At 39.4% G+C, this 20101-nt stretch overlaps 1 protein-coding gene across 1 annotated transcript in view; it reads right to left on the reverse strand.

Moving 5' to 3' along the window:
- Nucleotides 1–20101, reverse strand: part of GPR4 (G protein-coupled receptor 4) — a 2027241-nt gene that overhangs the window by 905850 nt on the left and 1101290 nt on the right. Inside the window, exon 4 of the mRNA XM_044084953.1 lies at nt 18994–19197. The gene's annotated coding sequence lies outside the window, so the exon portion shown is untranslated. The remainder of the gene's footprint in view (nt 1–18993; nt 19198–20101) is intronic.

Raw genomic sequence — 20101 nt, forward strand, 5'->3', positions numbered from 1 at the left:
GACATTGTAGTTCTACTGCAGTCACACTCTCTCGCGCACACACACACACACACACACACACACACACACACACACACACACACACACACACTGCAGTCCATTTACCCTTCCCTACCCTCTTGTGACACTACACACCTGTAATACATTAGTACAATTATGGCATATCTGACTTAGGCTGTTGTGGTGGACTAGTGTATCCCCCAACTTCTGATCCCCATTATGATGTCAGTGCAATTACAGCACTTTAAAGAGCCAGACATGGTAGTCAAGTGGTTCACCTCACACTCTGAATCCCATTATGATGTCGGTGTCACTATGGCACTTTAAAGAGTCAGCCCTGGTAGTCCAGTGGTTCACCCCACACTCTGATTCCTGTTATGATGCCAGTGTCATTATGGCACTTTAAAGAATCAGACCAGGTGGTTTAGTGGTTTCCTGTATTACCACTGGTGCCATTATAGCACTTAAGATTGTAAAACCTGGTATCTGGTGGTTCCTCCAATTACCAGCATGCTGCACGTGACTTACAACACTTTAAGGGGTGTTCCCTGGTGGTCTTCTGTATCCACCCACACTCATAGTAGTTTTGGTGCCATTACAACAGTATAGGAATTCATCACTGGTGTCCAGTGATTCCCCCCCCACCCACAATCTGTTCCATTCCTCAAGGTGCTATTCCCTTGTGTTCAGTGTTTCCTTCTGTTCCCTTGGTAATGGAGGTGCCAGTATGCAGTATGGCCCTTTTCAACATTACTGTCCCTGCTGTCCAATGGTTCCCCCAACCTCCCATCCACAGTTTTATGAGGATGCCATAATGGGCCATTTACAGTAAATCCTGGTGTCCTGTTGTTTCCCTACACTGTGTTTATGTCCATTACTGTGATATGGGATGGATGTCTGTGCTCATCCTTCTCATTTTGTTCCATTTTGGTAAGGAATGACACATATGTGCAGTTTTCTAGATGAGCATAGAAATTATTTTGTAAATGGTATCTGTGCCATCATTGTGGGGATTACAGTTATACTAGATCTTTGAAATTTCATCATAAAGAATTGTAAGAGGTTTATACATTTAATGTCCATAAATAATATGATATTTGCTTATGCTGGTTTAGGGATTTTAATAGAGACTGTTGTAAAATGGTGGTAATACTTAACTGGGGAAGGATATACCACTGGGATGGTAATGGAGGTGCCAGTATGCAGTATGGCCCTTTTCAACATTACTGTCCCTGGTGTCCAATGGTTCCCCAACCTCCCAATGATTCTATATCTGTATGGACCATTGCCATTTATATTAACAAAATAGGTGTGGTAGTTCTGGTATCCTACAGAACAACAGGTAAGGTGCTATTTACTTGTTATCTACACTTCCAATGGCAGTGGAAAGTGTAGAACATTTAGGGTTTGGTTATGCAGATCATGGTACAGTGTGGATAAGGAAATATTCCCTTTTCCCCACCATAGTGTGAACTCGGAGTTAGTATATATTATTAGCAGGGGTGTAGGGGGTTCAAGGGGGCTTGCCCCCTGCAAAAATTTGTTTTTAGTATTTATGTTCATGTTTCCGTGCTTCGTTAATGTGAATTTCATAAAAGTGCATTTTTGTGAAACTACACTTTCACTGAAAAGGATTCGGCTTCTTGAGATTCAATAGGGTAAACTTTTGAGGAACGAAAATAGACCCATATGTATGCGTATATATATATATATATATATATATATATATATATATATATATATATATATATATATATATGTATATTAATAATGTATGTGCGTATATTATTTATTTATTATTTAGAATGTAACGCTAAGCAGGAAGGCAAACTGGACACTAATTGAAACCATTTTGTCTGGCTCATATAAGTTTATGTATAAAAGCCACATGGGTAACGCATATAAATAAAGCCTTTTGATCATGCACAAAGAGATCTATAATTATTTCATTACGGATGAGTGCACCTCCAGGCATTTTTTCAGTTACTTCCTACTGACGCTTCTAGGCATCAAATATTGCTTGTTCATATTTGCAATAAAAATTCCAAAACAATGCTACCTATAAGGTTTCAGAAGATTTCATCTTAAAGCATACATGATCGCAAACATTGTATTAATATTTAATCACTGTCCAGTGCAACTAAAGCAATATTTTATATTATTTGTATACTGTTTATTTGTATTGTAGTAATTTACATATTTCTCTAAATATCTCAACATTCATGTAACACAGACAGAACTATGTAGCTGCATATGAAAGCTCACAGCTGTATCAAGAAACTCCTGGCGGCAGTATGTGTCTTCCTGAATGGTTACTTAGACAGGATAAGCTAGTTATCAGGTCAACTGGTGCCCTATGCAAAAGGGCACCATGGTGCCCCCCACCACACCACCTAGTGCCACCATCCTGGTCTACTTACACCAAACAAATACTGAAAAAGCACCCCTGCTACAGTGACGTCTTAGGCAGCCGCCTAGTTGGCCTATGCCTAAGGCCGGCTATGCTGGTTATACGACATTAGAAAATATTTAGCCTTTATTTTGGCTTATAAAATACAGTTTAAAGCATCAAATTGAATGATTGCTACTAATGTAAAGATGAATTTATCCTGAATAGTTTGCCATTTACAGTTTTCTAGTAACACTTACAGTTCCAGAGATATGAATATTTGTTTGAACCATAAGGTGATCACTACATTTTTAAAGGTTCAAGCCTCACCCACTGGGAATTAAAAGTACACACTCAAAAGAGCTGTAGTGGAGGGAATGACTTAAGTAGTGAGTTTCTAAAAATGGGAATGAATATATCATAATTAAACCATTAAATTCCACATCAATTCAAGCAGCAGAATCCAACCTCAATATATTAAAAAAAAAAGTCAATGTTTTTCCCACTGAGCCCCCTGATGTGGGATAACATAACTCCAATGTCCATCGAAGATCCAAGGTCACAAACACTCAGAAGAAAGGAAATGTTATTCATGAATTCCCATTTTACTGAGTCACCTAAACTCAGAGAAAGTGGCAAAGAGCGTTTGTGACAAAACAGTAGTTTTTCCACTGGTGCATCAACAATGCAAGCCGTAGCTAACTCATGTGTTACCTCTTCCTCATATACCTTTACAACCATCTATTTTCACTGAGGTCACAGAACACTCAGATGATACTGTACTCACTATAGTTATGAGAATGGAGTATTGAAACCATGTTGTTTTTCTTTCGGCTTTACCCAGTTAGGGGTCGCCACAGCGGAACTCCAGTCCACTTATGATTAGCAGCCGATTTTTATGGTGCCAGCCCGACGTCCAACCTTCAACAAAGGCACGCCCATTCACGCATGTCTTTCGAATGCCACTCAACTGCAGGGAGGACATGCAGACTCCACACAGAAGGCGCTCCAGCCGAGAATCAGTCTTTCTTTTTACCATTGTAAGCTTTTACTTAACGTATTACAGCTGTGTGACTCCTCTAGGTGCCTTTGCAGTTACATCCTACTGATGCATCTAGACAACAAATATTATTTGTTCATATATTAATTAATAATTCCCAAATCATTCCTCATATAACGGATTAAAATACTTCATCTTAAGGTTTGCAGAATGGCAAGCGTAACTGCGTTGATATTTGACTTCTGTCTAGTGCAGGTAAAATGATAAAGTGTAAGCTGTTACAAAATATTACAAACTTAATAGCTACTGTGTTTACTGTGACTTTTAAAATCCAGTTTAAGACCTAAAACCTAAAGAATATACCTTGTGAAGAGTTTACTTTGAAATTTATACTTTTTAACCTCTAGGATTTCAGACATATGAACATTTGTTTGAAATGTGAGGACATAATTTTATTCTATGAAAAAGTTTAGACTCTACACATTGGAAATTACATTGTAAACCTCCAGACCTCCATTAGAGGGAATGAGTTAAAATATATGGAATTAATATGGAATCAAGATCGCAATATTATCTAGCAAACCAAAAAACCTAAAGCAACAGGAGTTAGCAGATTACCTGGACATGCATGGCCTGCTATCCATTCTATGTCTTCTTAGTGATTATTTAGCTGTGAAAGATTTGTGATAACATAAAGAGGTAAACAGTCAGAACAAAGTGAGGAAAATTTAATGCTCTCAAAAATAAACCTTCCACTGATTGACTTTACCAGTCCACAGATGCAGCAAGCATATTTCAGATATAGAAAATATATTTTATATTGAAATCAAAGATGCCAAACTGGACAGGTAAGAAAGCCATTTCTAAGCTTAGAAACTGAATTTAGGTATATATAAAGTGCAGACATGTTTGGTGTAAGGAGATGCCTGTGCTTTGGTTGTGTTCATAAACAAACACTGCATGCTTACACAGTACCAACTGGCATGCAGTTATGATTCGGTGTGGTTCAGAGCTAATAAGATATGTGATAGGGATGGTATTCTGCTGACTTACCAAGGAAAGAAATATATATTAATAAAGAGATGCTGTGTTGTGGCAAGAAACGGTATTAGGCAGGTCTGATAGGTGAGCAATGTCACACTGAATGATGTGTGACTGACATGTTGGATATGACCCTCCAGGTCTGTTCTTGTTCTGGGTACAACACCTTGCATAAATTAGCAGAAGTACAGGTTATATGGCTTATATAAGTGATGATGGTGAATGTTCTTCATGGCTTGCATGATGATTTGCAAATCCTGCACAGTGACAGAGAGAGTATAAGGACATGGAGTAAAATGTACTGCTGAGATCACTTTTGGCAATGTTACCTTTATGGATGCTTCATTAAGAAACATGTTAGCTGCCCTTTAGGTTGCGTGTGTAGGCCTAGCAGTCCATGGGAGTGTCCATTTACAAATGGACAGGTACTTGGCCATTATACTCAGACTATACATGATGAGATGGCCCCACTGTCACATATGGACAAATATTCTGCCAGACGTGGTGGTTACTGGTCTTGCGGTTATGGGTGACAATGCTCCTCAGGCTCAACACCTGGAATGCCTCACCAGATCTCTTGGAAAGAGTCCCAGAGTTTTAGTTGTTCATTATGCCTTGTGACACATGGTGCACCATGCCTGCTTGGATATCATGGATGTCATACAAATCATGGACAATGATGATGTCTAAGATCTTGAGACAGAGCACTCTGGCAGAGTACATGTGTATGATTCTGTAGTTATTGATCTTCCCTATCAACAACTGCATCAAACTAAAATGTGTTGGTCAGTGTCTGTATAATGCTCTGTGTAACCCACATATATGTGCACTTAGGCACTAAACGATTCTGTTGGAGGTCCCCTGTTTGTATAGATTGGGTGTGTTTCATTAGAAACCACCCAACACTTCAAGGACTGAAATCCATTCCTTTGTCATGTACCTCAGTCCCTGCAGACCAGGTGGGACATTAAAAGCTATGTGTTGTCATCTATGCACTATGCTGTAAAACAACCACGTAGTAGTTCTTCTTCTATTAATTCCTCGGCAGTAAGATATTCTCCTCCACATGCTGCAGCATAACATTTTGGAACTGGTCTAGGATACACAAGGCTGACACTTCCAGTATCCTAACCATTATCTCATTAGGTCACTGGAAGTTACCCATAGCTTCCATGATTAATGCTGCACATTGTTTTATTTTCATTAGGAAGGGCTATTCATGTATTCCCCTCAATTCCACATATGGGCATTACAGTTCATCAAGGTCACATATAGCCTGTCTGTCCACATGGTAGTTGTCCACTGTCTGCTGGTCTGTGAGATGATGATGTGTAAGGTGCTGATGGTACCTTCTGTTTTGGCACAGATGGTCATTATGCACCTTGTCATGGGTAAAGGCTGTGATAGTGGCCATGCTGTTATGCTATAATATCTCTAATCATCTGTACACCATAAGACTTTAATGTTCAGATTATGTTTCTGCTATAGCATAGGATGCCTGTTACATACATATCTGAATTAGTCACCATTTTGTGATTGTCATTTGCTTAGTATGTATGTATTGTTTGCATATAATTCCATATTCCAATATCCTTATACAGTTATACACATGTGCTACATACAACCCTATTTTCACCCATGCCTCACCACTCTTTGAATTGCTCAAGCCCTGATTGCTGTTGTTGAATACAATAAATCTAACTATCAACATGCCAAAAACACTTGTTAAGTTAAACAAGGAACTCTGGACCCTGATCAAATCCACCAAAGCCAAATTTAAGGTAAGGATATCCACCCAGGTGAAAGAAAACCACAAAGCCTTCTTTAACTATGCTAGAAACCTCAGAAACCAAGAAGACATTCCCAGTCAATTTGTGGATACACTTAGCTCAAACTTCACCTGCCCAACATTTCCAGATCCCATTCCTACATCTACACATCCCCAAAATCTCCCAAGAACAAATCCTTAAGGCACTATCCACATCAAGAATACTGCTTCTGTGGGGCCAGATAACATACCAGGATGTCTGCTAGGTACCCTGACAGAAGATCTTTCAAACCTCATACAGAAATTAATCAACACCAGACTCCAAACAAACTATGTGATGGATGAATGAAGGACAGTAATACTCATTACCCTGCACAAGGGTGGGGCATCAACCAACCCAGAAAATTACAGACCCATAAGTCTGATGAGCTTCATCTATAAGGTTATGGATCATAGGAAGTTACTAGACTATTGGCCCTGAGGCCCTTATAAGCCTAGCCAAGAGTTTAGCCCATGTTTAGACAAGTCAGCATCCAGAGCCCCTATCCAGCAGGGACACAGGTGGAATCCCAGGGGTGTATTTTCTGTTTCCCATCCAGTTATCCAGATTGTGGTTAAAAAGGGATAATGAGGTACTCTACCTGATGTGGAGAGGGAGTCTATTCCACAGATGAGGGAGTCTCTGGGACACAAATCTGTCCTGCCAACAAGTCCTATTGATATCACATACCAGGATGAGGTTTCTCAAGTGGAGCTTCACTTGCAGATATGCAGCAGTCCCATCAAGACGGGGTCTGAGATTGCTTTGTTTTCCAGACAGAGGTCAGCTCTGACTGTGTGAAACTGAGTAGAGGGACAGGGCTTTTATCCTCTCTGTGTAGGGTAGGTGTTTGAGGCCCTGGATTCTCCTGGTGATGAACCTCTGTGGTCTCTCCAGCTGCTGCATGTATTTTGTGAGCTACATGCCAAAGGGGGCATTGTACTCAATAATTGACCTTATAATGGAAGAATACAAGAATCTTATGACCTCTTTTTCCCTGGATAAGATACCCTTACTTGTGAGGTGAGCCATATAAAAAGCTTTCCATACAATGGAAGCAACATGGTGGTTAAAAATCAGGTTGCTATCAACCTGGGTGTCCAAATCCCTCACTACTGAATGTGCACTTAGGACGTTATCAATGTGATATGTGAGGATGTCACTCTCCCCAAAGAGGATGATGATGCATTTTGTGGCATTCAGCTTGAGGCCATGATTCTGGCATCAGTCATTTGTTTGGGTGATACCCTTTTGGAGGACGTCCACATCACTTGGGGAATTGATGACTGTGCCCAGCTTGCAGTCATCTGCAAACTTAGTCAACCATAGCCCACTGGTTTTGGCCTGCACCTCAGAGAAGTATATCCCGAATAACAGAGGCCCCAAGACTGATCCCTGGGTTATGTCACTCTTACAGGTCTACTGCTTGAGGTGGCTTCCCCTATTTTGATTAGGTGGGTTCTATCAGTGAACCAGTTTGATACCCATCTGGTAACATATGGATTTATGCCTAGTTGAGAGAGTTTATCTGCTATGCTCAAGTGAGGAATAGTGTCGAAGGTTTTGGCCATGTCAAGGTAGGTGGTGTGCACCATCTTCCCCTAGTCCATAGCTTCGGTGACTGTCTCAAAGAAGTCAACCAGATTTAGTCGACAAGCTTCAGGAAAGGAGCATTATGGAATAATAAACACTTGACCCAGCCAGTTCAGCTTTGTCAAGGGCAAATCCTGCCTACTCAGCCTCATTGATTTCTTTGAGATGACTTCTGAAGTAATGGATGATGGAGAGTCAGTACAGACTGCATATCCAGATCTCACTGAGATATTCAGTACCACTCCACTCTCAGGTCACCGTCATCATTATCAACAGCAAACCTTTTTTTTTTTCTATTTTCTACATGGAGTGGGGGGTGTCACATCAACTGTTAGTATTTCTCTAGATTCAGTGCTACTCTTCTACCTTTTTCAGCACTCATGCTTGGCTATTGCAGGTCTTCTCCCACACAACCCAACAGTCTCTTTGATGGATGCCCTGATTTCCTCTTGCCTGCTTTCTGTATTTCTCAAATCTTCACCATCAGTTTGTCTTTTTCTTTCTTGTATATATGCCCAAACCACTTTAATCTGTTCTCTTTGACCTTCTCTGCAATTGGAGCTATTTGGGCTTCTGCTCTGATGTCCACATGTCTTCATCATTCCCACAGTGTCCATACTACCTCTGAGTTTATCTCCATCAGTTCTAGCTTCCTCAGTTGCTCTACCTTCACTGCCCAGGTTTCTGTGCCATGCAGTAGTACAAGTCACACCTATTTATTTATTTCATAAATAAGATTTTGTGCACCTTACTTTTCAGCTTCTTGGGTATTCCTCTGTCTCGCATACTACCCGTGACACTCTGTGCCAGTGGGCTACAGGCCCACTGCTTCTAGCTTTGACATCCTCATGCAGAATTCCCTTCTCCCCAACCACCCCTCCCAGATATTTAAGCTATTAACCTTTTCTGCTATTTCCCTTCTGTCTCACTTTTCAACTTCTTCCGATTTCTCCTATTTGCTGCCATGACAGCTGTGTTACCTGTATTCATTTCCATTCCATGTGCCTACAGCTTTGCATTCCATTCCCGTATCCTTTGCTGAAATCCTTGCTCAGATTCAGCTTGTAATGCCACATCATCTGCATACGGGACATTTGTTGATCTGTCATCTATGACCTGTTTGCTAATGTAATCCATCACCAGTACGAACAGCAAGGGGCTCAGAGCTGAACCCTGATGCACACCCTCCCAATAGGAACCCCACAGTGAGTCTGAACTCTGTTTGTACTTGTACTGAGTCCTTGCTCCTAGCCTGTCCTAATTCAGCCAGTGTTTCTGAGACTTCAGACTATCACAGTACTGCCCAAATCAACTTTCTTGGTAACTAATCATTAGCATTCTCCAAGTTAAAGAATGTCCAGCTAGACCATTTCCCCAGCTATAGCTTCTTTGCAACTCTCTGTCTCATTGCAAACATTGGGTCTGCTGTGCTGCATTCTGATCCAAATCCAAATGATAATCTCCCATCTTACATTCTACTACTCTCTGTATCTGTTTATCACTCCTTCCAACACTTTCATGCAGTGTGACTTAAGTTTGATACCTCTATACTGCTCACAGGTGTGACTGTCCCCTTTGTTCTTGTACGCTGACAATGGAATGCTTATTTTCCAGTCATCTAGGATATGGATTTCTCTTTACACTGCTATGAGTACCCTCTGCAGTCATTTCTACCCTACCTCACCCAGCATATTGAACACATCTGCCGTGACCTCATCTGAGCCTGATGATTTCCTCTCACTAAATTTCCTTATTTTCTTACTTTTTCTATGGAGCACTCCTCTTCTTTTTCATTATAAGTTGTGTCTGGGATAGTACACCTTCTGTGAGGTTTTCTTCATTCAGAAACTGCTGGAAGTGCTCCTCCCATATGCCTATGATGCCCTGTGGACTGGTGAGTAGATGTTGCTGGCATCCCCTGTGAAGGATGTCTAATGACAGTCTTCTTTACCTTTCTGTCTTTGCCTTGCAATCTGATAGAGTTCCTTTGTGCCATCTGCTGAGTCACTTTCTAGAAGCTAGTAGAGTGCCTCTGATGTCCTGTTCTTTGCTATTGCAACTGCTCTTTTAGCCTCTTTGTTTTAGACAACCAGTATTCCATCTTAAACTAATCCATCTTTTCTATCTCCCACTTTTGCCTACACTCTTCTCTTTCTTTTTTTTGTTTTGTTGTTTTGATGATGTTCTGGACTTATTTATTTATTTATTTATTTATTTATTTATTTATTTATTTATTTTACATTTGTTGATCGGGATAGTCTGACTGGATACATGTCCATTTTCAGCGGAGGCCTGGGGAGAAAAGCTCCATGTAACAAAACAGTACAGAGACAGTAAATACATAACTAAGTTTTAAACACAGGAAACATATCAAAATATTAACATAGGATACAAGCGGATAACATCTTTCAGTATGTACAGATATACATATGTAATGAGGCATGGGTAGATTGCTAAACAGCAGACTGGGGAGTAATACTTATTTTAGCGGAGCTGTTAATTAGGATTTGAGCAAGGGCAGAGCCAGTGTGATTTGAAGTAATTTTTGAGGCCTTTTTTAAATAGGGTTAGTGAAGTTTCCTTGGTAAGGTTAGCAGGAAGTACAGTCCAAGTTTTACCAATTGAGTTAGCAAATAGAGCATCTCCTGCAGAATTGTTCGATTTTTGGGTCTGTACCATTAGTTTATTAGATGAGCATAGTGGCTTGAGGGAACTATGGGGGCTGATAATGTTTTTAAGGGCGGTGGTGTTTTCAGGTTGGTGGAGGACTTTGTGCACCACTATAAGCTGGTTGAACTGCAGAATGGTAGGAAGTTCTAGCCGTCCTAGAGCTTTTAGGTTTTGACAATGATGAGCCCTATATGCCAAGCCAGTAGTGAATCTAGCTATATGGTTGCAACAGCCCGATAATTTATTGAGATCGGTTTTGGACAGGTTGGTGAGTCCAAGGGAGGCATACATAATTTTTACACCTAGTAGCTTAGTGTGGTCATCTGAGGAGATAATGGTGTCATTGTTGGATTTAATGGTGAAGAATGGAGGAGAGCACCTATGGGTAGGGGAGAAAATCAACAGTTTGGTTTTGTTAGGATTAAGAAGCAAGCAGTGATTAGCTAGCCAGTTTTTTATGGTATTGAAAGTAGTCTGGGTTTGGGACAGTAGGTGTGTTGGAGAGGAGGCAGAACATATCAGTGCTGAGCCATTCACATATTGGATGCAAGTAGCTTTTGGGATGGTTGTGTGAAGATCATTGACAAAGATGGAGAAAAGAAGGGGACCTAGTATGGAGCCCTGTGGGACTCCTAGGATTAAAGGCAGATGGGATGACAGCTTGTTCTGCCATAAGACAGTCTGCTGTCTACCAAGTAGGTAGGACTGGAACTATTGTATTGCCTGATGGTCTAAACCGATGGATTTCAGAGTACTGAGCAATAGCTGATGACTGACCATGTCGAAGGCCTTTCAAAGATCTAGGAAGAGTGCTGAGGATAGTCTGTTTTTACGATTAAGACTGATGACATTAGAGAAGTATAGGAGAACAGTGGTGGTACTGTGGAATGGTCTAAAGCCATGCTGAGAGTCAGCGAGCAGTTTGTTTTGAATAAGAAAGTGCATGAGTTGTTTGTGGGTGCATTTTTCCATGATTTTAGCCAGCAGTGACAGAATGGCTATAGGTCAAAAGTTAGACAGCTCTGTGGAACTACCTCCTTTATGGAGAGGTATTACATGTGAAATTTTCCATATTGATGGGATGGTTCCCTTGGAGATGGATCTATTAATCAGGATAGAAATGGGGAGTGCTATGACGTCTGCAGCTTTTTGCAGATATTCAGCAGGAGAAGGTCGGCAGCTAACATGGTAGGTTTTAGTTTGTTAAGTAGGGCCCGGATTGGGAGATTAGGTACGGGTTGAAATGTAAAGGAGAGTAGAACATTGGGTGGGTCAGAGCTAGGTGAAACAGCGCTGGAGTTTGAGCACGTGGGAGTGAGATGGTTAGCTAGAGACTGGACAGTTTTGGTAAAGAAGGTATTGAAGGTGTTTGCAATTTCTACAGCAGATTTATCAAGGGCAGCTGATGGGGTAGGAGTGGTGGTCCGGCCTGGGTGGAGAAGGCTGTTTATTCCAGCCCAGAACTTTTTAGGTTTTTGTTGGCATTTTTGTTGCAGGTGGGAGTAATAGTTTTGTTTTGTCTAGAATGATAGATTTTTTTAGTCTCATTCCTTAACTGTCACTATCTGACTTGGTCCAGTGGGACTTTAGCAACATGCCACATGGCCCAGGCCTTGTTTCTTAGTATAATTTTGGATTTTGTATCTTTAGATGGCCATGGTGCAACTTTTGTTTTGGCATGGATGGTCCGGGTAGGAGCATGTAAATTAAGGATAGCCAGGAATTTAGTATTGAAGAAATCCACTGCCTCTTGTAATGGAAGTTGTTTCAGAACAGGCCAGTTACATGCTTTGAGTTCTTTTTGGAAGTTTTTGAGGTTAAAGTTCTTGACGCTTCTTATTGTTTTATAGGTAGGCTGATGGGGAATGTCAGCTTTAAGTCTAATAATATAGGTAAGGCAGTGATCACTTAAATCACCAGGTAGTATGCCTAGCTTGTACATTTGAGGGTGGCCATTGATAAGTAGCCAATCAAGAATACTATCTTTGGCTTTGTTTTTGTTGAATCTAGTGGGGGAGGAAATTATCTGAGTAAACCCGTGAAGGTTTATATGGGTAGAGGGAGATTCAGAGGAACAGGATTATCAATCAGTGTTAAAGTCACTTAAGGCTATGGTCTCCTGGGGATAGTTGCAAGATAGCCAATGTAGGATACTTCTGCATTCCATCAGCAGCGTTTCTTATGTACCTTATTTCCTAACCAGGCTTAGCCACGTATCTGATCTATACTCCTCACACACACTGTTTTGAGATGCTGCCATTCTTCTTTAACTCTGCTTCCTCTTCTTTCTTAGATGATAGATCCCTGAGTAATTCACTGACCTCTGGTGCTTTCTCTCCAGTTAACTTGCAGATGTTTAGCCTAGTGTCTGTTGACCTTAGAAGCCTTTTCTGACTAATTCTTTCAGCTGATTATTGCATTGGTGATTTATGCTGTAAGCAAGCCATTTCACTGGTGATGACTTTTCAATTGCTGATTCTACCCAAATGCCTCTTCCTTACCAGAAGGAAGGTTACCTGAGTTGCATGTCAGCCACTCTTGTATGTGATCTTGTGCCTGCTTCTCTTGCCAAACTATGTGTTGGCCACAATCAAGCCTTTTGCCAGACAGAAGTCTAGAATGGCCCCTCATTTTTTATTCCTGTTGCCCTACACAAGTGAACCCAAGCAGTCTTCATTCCCTGTCCTGTCAGATTCAATATGTGCGCTCCGGTCCTCAATTATCAACACCAGCTCTTGTTGTCCTGATTTAGCTTTGAGGTCCTGCAACTGCTACCTGAAAGCATTCTTTTTGTTGCTATCACAAACCGGCTAAGGAGCTTTAGTGATATATCCTTACACTGAAGTCTGATTGCCATTTCTGACATTTCTCACTGTCTTCTGAATCCTCTCCCACATCACAATTCCCACACTATTTCTATGTCCTTCCGCTGAGTATTAGACTCTAGACCCCAAATCAAATGGCTTTGACTCTAGACCCCAAATCAAATGGCTTTGATGCACTGCCCTTCCATCTTGTCTGCTGGATACAGAGGATATGAAGCCTCCTCCTTACTATCATGCCATCCATCTCCAAGCTGTCTCCTCTTGATGAACATATATATTGAGTGTAGCAATCCTACATTCATGTTTGGCAAGTTGATTGGTTTACATCCAGGTTTCCCTCAAAGAACTATCCCACATAATACAGGCTGGCAACTGGGCACAAGCCAGGTGTTGGCTTATTGTCCCACAATTGCTGGGCTTTATGGGAGGCACATACTAGCCAGTAGGGGTAAATACACCCCTCCACTCATTAGCATGGGTGCTTGGTATAGGTTGGAGTAAGCAGCGTCCTCTATCTATCTATTTTTCATGAGCAAATGCTACTGCTCATTTTTGGCAACATTAGTCAATGCAATTAAATCACCTAGAGGAAATTTTTACACTGTCAAGTACCTAAGCCTGACACACTCGAGCATCGTTAATAAACTCTTCCAGCTAAATGTCAACCCTGATGTAAAAGACAAAACTCCAAAGCCGAGTGTAGAAGTTCACCAGAAACTTTAATGATTAGCGCTTTCATACATTCAAAAATAATTGAACTTCATCAGATAACAGTTCTTCAAGTCATTCAGTCTTTTATAACAAACAATCCTCACTAATAATTAGTTAAATCAGCCAATTACATACTAGTCAATCCTATATTAAAGTGACAGATACAAAAATTCCTTAAAATGTCACTTCAGTGCTGATGCAACTCAACGAATAGCAAATTTTCCTCACAAATAGAACCCATGACTTTAGGATGAGTGTCTCAATCTGCTCCAAAAGACCTGTCAACAGAGGTGTACCACATGGCTCTGTCCTCAGGCCAATCCTCTTTGGCATTTACTTCTTGAAGGTCAAAACCAAGGTTAAGGTCTTAAGACTGACCAAATTTGCTGATAACTGTAAACTAGGTTTCATTTCTATCTCCAGAGGATATTAAGATCTTCTGTGAGGGCCTTTCCCAGACAAATATCTGGCATCAAAACCACGGACTAAACTGAATACTAAAAGAAGTATAATAATATCTTTTGACAAGTATAAAATCCTTACAACTATCATGTTAAAAACATGCCCGTGAAACCTGATCCAGTAATTTGGGATCTAGAAACCTATATAGACAGTGAACTGCCCTTCAGTCACCATGAATCTACTATTGTAAGAAAGTTCTTTTTCATTGCGCAGTTTATTAGTAAGGTTACAATGTCCTGGTCCAGGGATGTGACCATTGTATTCCGCACTTATTTGGCTGATTATTGAGTATAATTCCCCCTTTGGAATGTACCTATCCAGCTGCTTGACAAAACTCGAATGCTCACAGCATTTCCTCACTAAGAAAATGAAGGGTCCAAATCAGACCGACTACAGAGATTGTCTCAAATCCTGGCTCCTATTCTTGGTATCATACAGGATGCTGAGGGGATGATCTCTGCCTCACTTACAGAGCCTCAACAGATCCTAGGCTACTTAGCCCTACTGCACACTTGCTAGTCAAATGGTTGTATAAATACCCACTCAAAGATCTTTATCTTTTTTGCAGACTAAACTGATCATGTTAGAGGAATAAGTATGCACCACAAAGAATTCTACTTCTTTGCAATCATCTTCCTCACCTTATAAAACAAAGTACTTCTCTTACTCTATTGAAACATAATCTGGATGAATGGGTGGGAATCCCCAAATTCATCCCTGGAGTCACATCCTTGTCCCTTATGGAAAACCAGTAACATGTAAATGTTCTGTTGCTACTGGTTATTTTGCATATAAATTGCAACACAGAAAAGTTCAATGGAGTACAAGGCAAGGCTTCTAAAGATCCTCTAGGGTCAACAGCCTAGTCAGAACCTATGAGCTATAAACCTATGCACTAATTTGCATTGCATATTATACAACATGTCTAGGAATCTCAGCCTATTTTTACTAACCTAAACTAGAATTTCTGCAAGCCAAGAGACTATGATATCACCTCTCCTAGACCTCCATAACTGAAGTCAACATGTTTAGTTGGACCACAACTTTTGGGGCTTTGCACTACCTAGAATAATAGTGGAAATGTGAAAGGAAGTAATACAAATGGCTGACACTAGTGAGCTTGTGCCAGATTATGCTCTAAAAGACAGTGTTTATAAAATAAAAGTGCTTATGCTACATTTAAAAATGTTAATTGCCTTTTTTGAAAAAAAAAAACAATAAAATGAGAAAAAGCACCCCTTAGCTTTCTAAAGTTATAATATATTCATTTTTTAACTTATTTATCCATTGTTGACTAGGTTAGTCCCACCAGACTTGTGGCCTCTTTCAGAGAGACCGAAGGAGGTATTTCTACTACTAGGGAAATTTGGCCAGGGCACCGGGGATTTTTGCCTTATTCTTTTCAATTGATCCTGTTGGATCTTTTACATCCATTTGGGCTGTCACCAACTGAAGCAGATGGTACCTCAGTTCAATGTCTCATCTGAAGGACCTTATAATATAGTTCTATATTATACAGAAGTTAGACAGAAGCCATAATGTATGTGTTTAATTAAACTTAAACTTCAGGGTCTCCTGTATAGCTAAAGTAGGAGTGAGGACCAAGAAACAGCAAGTTTTGAAACATTACTGCCTCTAGTCATAGAAACAACAAATTTAAGAGAACTGAAAAATGCAAATGTATGTTTTCTAAACAAAAAGAACTTGTGTTAGCTTAAAATAAAATTACTGCCATTTCTGCAAACCAAAACAATTCCTCATACTTTGGCAATAAATTAAAACTTTGGACCTCACTATGTCATCTTTATAGCTGTCAGAATTTGATGCTAGTGACATAATTTGACAGTTGTTGCTGCACCATCATTCTGTTATCCTTCCTAGAAAATAGAGTAGTAGCGGTTTCCTGGCAACCGTCAGCATTCAGTGTTTTGTAACTGAAGTAAATCGAAATGAAATGTTATACAACTGATTTCTATTCAGCATTTTTTTTTCTAAAACAATAAGAAATCAATTTAATGGTATCAGACAGGCAAATTGAAATGTAGTCATATAATTTAACCCACCCTACTCTCCATTTTTTAAAACCTAATGGAGGTGTGGAAAAACAGAATTCCTTATAACCTTTCACAGCTGTAGTCATTTTACAAATTTGGAATATGACTTCTTTGTTTCAAGACTTGCTATAGTACATCTGAGGAACAGATAAGTAGCCTGTTACCATTGTTGCTTTGTGAGCATCTGTCATGTCAGAGAAAATAAGTTTGACTACAGTTAAATTGTGAGTATGAGCCTTCTGAATGTAAAATGCTTCTCTTACTTGTAGAGGCCAAAGCTACACGTTCTGCAGAATACTGAGAAACTGCCCTTTCCAGCCATCTATAGCTTTAGTTTGTATGTTTAGCTATCTGCAACTTCCGTGTCTCCTGAATGGCTACAAGAGGATGGAGTCTAAGAAACACATACTAAAAGGACGCCTGCTTTTTGAGTGTATGGAAAACCTATCACATGAAAACAACATGACAGAAATTGGAACAAAAGAAGAATATATCAAAAAGGTGCAAATCAAAGGCACAGAAAATTGTCAAAATTAAATAAAACATCACCAGTTTGTTTTTAATTAATTCCCTGAAAAAGTACTTCCAGAGTTCAATGACAATGCAGAGGTTAGCTGGATTAATAATGCTGCATCATGTTTTATATTTTGAAAAAAAAATGCAGTTCACATGTATTTCTCTGTAATAAGTGATCCAGTTTAACAGGTGTGCAGACGTGCAACATTTAAAGGTTGTGAGTTTGTATTTAAACTATTTACTGTATAATTTATTTACATTTGTTTCCTGGGATGGTCCGACTGAGTACAGACCCTTTTCAGCCGAGACCCTGGAAGAAAAGCTCCACATGAATTTACACAAAGCAATAAATGTTTTTACAAAATAACTTTCAAACAGTAGTACAGCAAAAAATTCAACAATTTAAAATATATATGAGCAAAAGTTAACAATAACGATGGCTGCAATTTACACAGTAACTTGAGAAAGATTATAGACCACAAGCAGAAGATGGGGAGGGGCATGGATATAAAAAGCCAGAGGAGAAGATGTAGCAACCAGAGAGATAGTATCTAAATACAGGATTACGTGAGATGAAATAGTATTTTAGCCAGGAATGGAGCAAGAGCAAGTCCAATTATCCATGAGGTGCATTTTTAGGATTTTTTAAAAAAAAAATTGTGAAGCATCTACTGTTATAGGGAATGAATGGCATTTCATATTTTGAGACATAGCATGAGAATTTAGAGTGACCTGCTGAGTTAGTTGATTTGGTCACACTAAATCTTTATCACTTGAGCGTAGGGTGCTATTTGGAATTTACTGATTAAGAATATTGGCTAAGCCTGGGCATTTTTCAGGGAGGTGGATTAGAGTATGTGTCATATGCAGCTGAGAGTAAGACTGGTGGATTATAGTATGTCTGATTCACTTCATAATCTCGAAATACTGAAATCTCGAATTTCAGTATCTCGAGACCATGAAGTCGAAAATCCAAAAACCTGAAATCCCAGAAGCACGAAATTTAAAATCGTGACTTCTACACTAAACATACTACAGACACAAACATACACCACCCTTCACTTACACAAACACCTACCCTACATACAAGAAGGGGGGCAAGCCTGCCTGCACCCCCATGTAGGTGGGCTGCGCCCCCACACCCCCCTACTTAAATATCCTAACTCTGAGGTTGCACTACACAGACAAACACACAAAAACACCACCACACAAGCTACATTCCTCTCGCACACACACATCACACTAACAAACCACACAGACACACACTAAAGCCCCTACCCAAAACCCGTAAAACACAAACACTTACCTACATCTCCAACCACCCACTCACACACCACAACACCAGAACCATTAATTCAAAATCTCCGAACTTCTGGATTTTGAATTTCACGCTTCTGGGGTTTCGGTATTCTGCACTTTCACCCTTCTGGTCTCGGGCTACTGAAATTCGGGAAGGGATCTCTATGTGTCATATTGAGCTGAGAGTAATACTAGTGGATTAGAGTATGTATCATATTGACTTGGGAATAAAACTAGTGGATTAGAGTATGTGTCATATTCAGATGAGATTAAGACAAGCAGTGAGGGTCCACCAGAGAAGTTTTTTTTTTTTAGTTCTAAGCAATAGTGTGACCTGTACTGCAGGTTAGCTGTGAATTTTGTAGTTTTGTTATAGCACTGTTCTAGTATGTGTGGTTGAGTGGTTAACTGTATTAGTATTTTTCTATATAAACTGATAGAAATTACTTCTAATAGAATTTGTCTAATGGCTTGTTATTGTTTACAGCTAATTTTATCTGAAGCATACTGTGTAGATCTTTTCAGTTTATACTGGGGCTTTGAATTGAGCAGAACTGATTTACAGGCATAGCCAGGAATGATGCAAATGCACTTTAAAACTTGAAAAAGGAAGACTTGTCAATACCTGCTACCTCTGTTTTCTCATTCTTAAATGCTGCTAGTCATCAATGGTGTTGCTTCTCCAGTAAACTAGAAAAGGTGCCTTTATTTTTTCTCAATATCCAGTAAATTATATAATAAACTTTCTTTTGTTGTACACCCAGCATCAGGATTCTTCTTTTCTTTGCATCATATCCTTAGAAATTTCAGGAGTGCTTCATTCTGTTACCTGGAGATTCAAATAAAAAATGTGCAATTAACACCAATATTTTTCAAGAAAGCATATAAAATTGCTTTAGCCCCTAAAATGGAAAAAAAAATAGGTATCATTTATGTTATATACTATAGGTTCAAATCAATAATATCTCTGGGACATGAAAGGCTTGATAGTATTTTTTAACTTGCCTATGTGTATGCAGTGCCATGATAATCAGCCAAACACTTTGCAATATGAAGTCGGTCATGAAATGAGTAAGAATATGCAGGAGTGCAGAGTCCCTGCTTTTTAAAATTACACTTTTCCCATTGTGTGAAGGAATGACTTCTACCCTAATTGCTCGTTCTACACTGGAATTGTAGTTACTGTTCTACTTTGTTAAAGCTCTTCTAAAGTAGCAAGAATGGAGATGAGAAGACCACAGCATAAAACCAACGATTTATTTCAAATCCAGGGAATCAGACAGGTACCACCAGTAAGCGTCCAGCAGATGCTTCTTCAGACTTCATTCAAACAAGACATTCACTTCATTTAACTACATCATTAATTAAATCATTTACATAAGCAATCAATCAATTACTAGCCTTAAAGATATAATTCTATAAAACATACTGGATTTAAAAGTATATATATATATATATATATATATATATATATATATATATATATATATATATGTAAAAATTTAAAATTACTTAAATCTTTTAGCAGCAAGTAATGGTTTTATGGATGCCCATTCATTAAGACCAGGGCATTTATCAGCCTGTAGCTTGACTATCCAATGTAATTCTTTTTGTTCAGTAACATTTTTCTTGTCTCCCAGCCTTAAGCCACAATCTATGTTACATATAACTAAAAATTTAAAAGTATGTCCTTTATTCACCCTTATATGTTTGGCTAATGACTTCTTTCAACA

The sequence above is a fragment of the Protopterus annectens genome, chromosome 1.part0, assembly GCF_019279795.1.
Source record: "Protopterus annectens isolate FY-2018-M chromosome 1.part0, PAN1.0, whole genome shotgun sequence".
Taxonomy (NCBI): Eukaryota; Metazoa; Chordata; order Ceratodontiformes; family Protopteridae; genus Protopterus; species Protopterus annectens.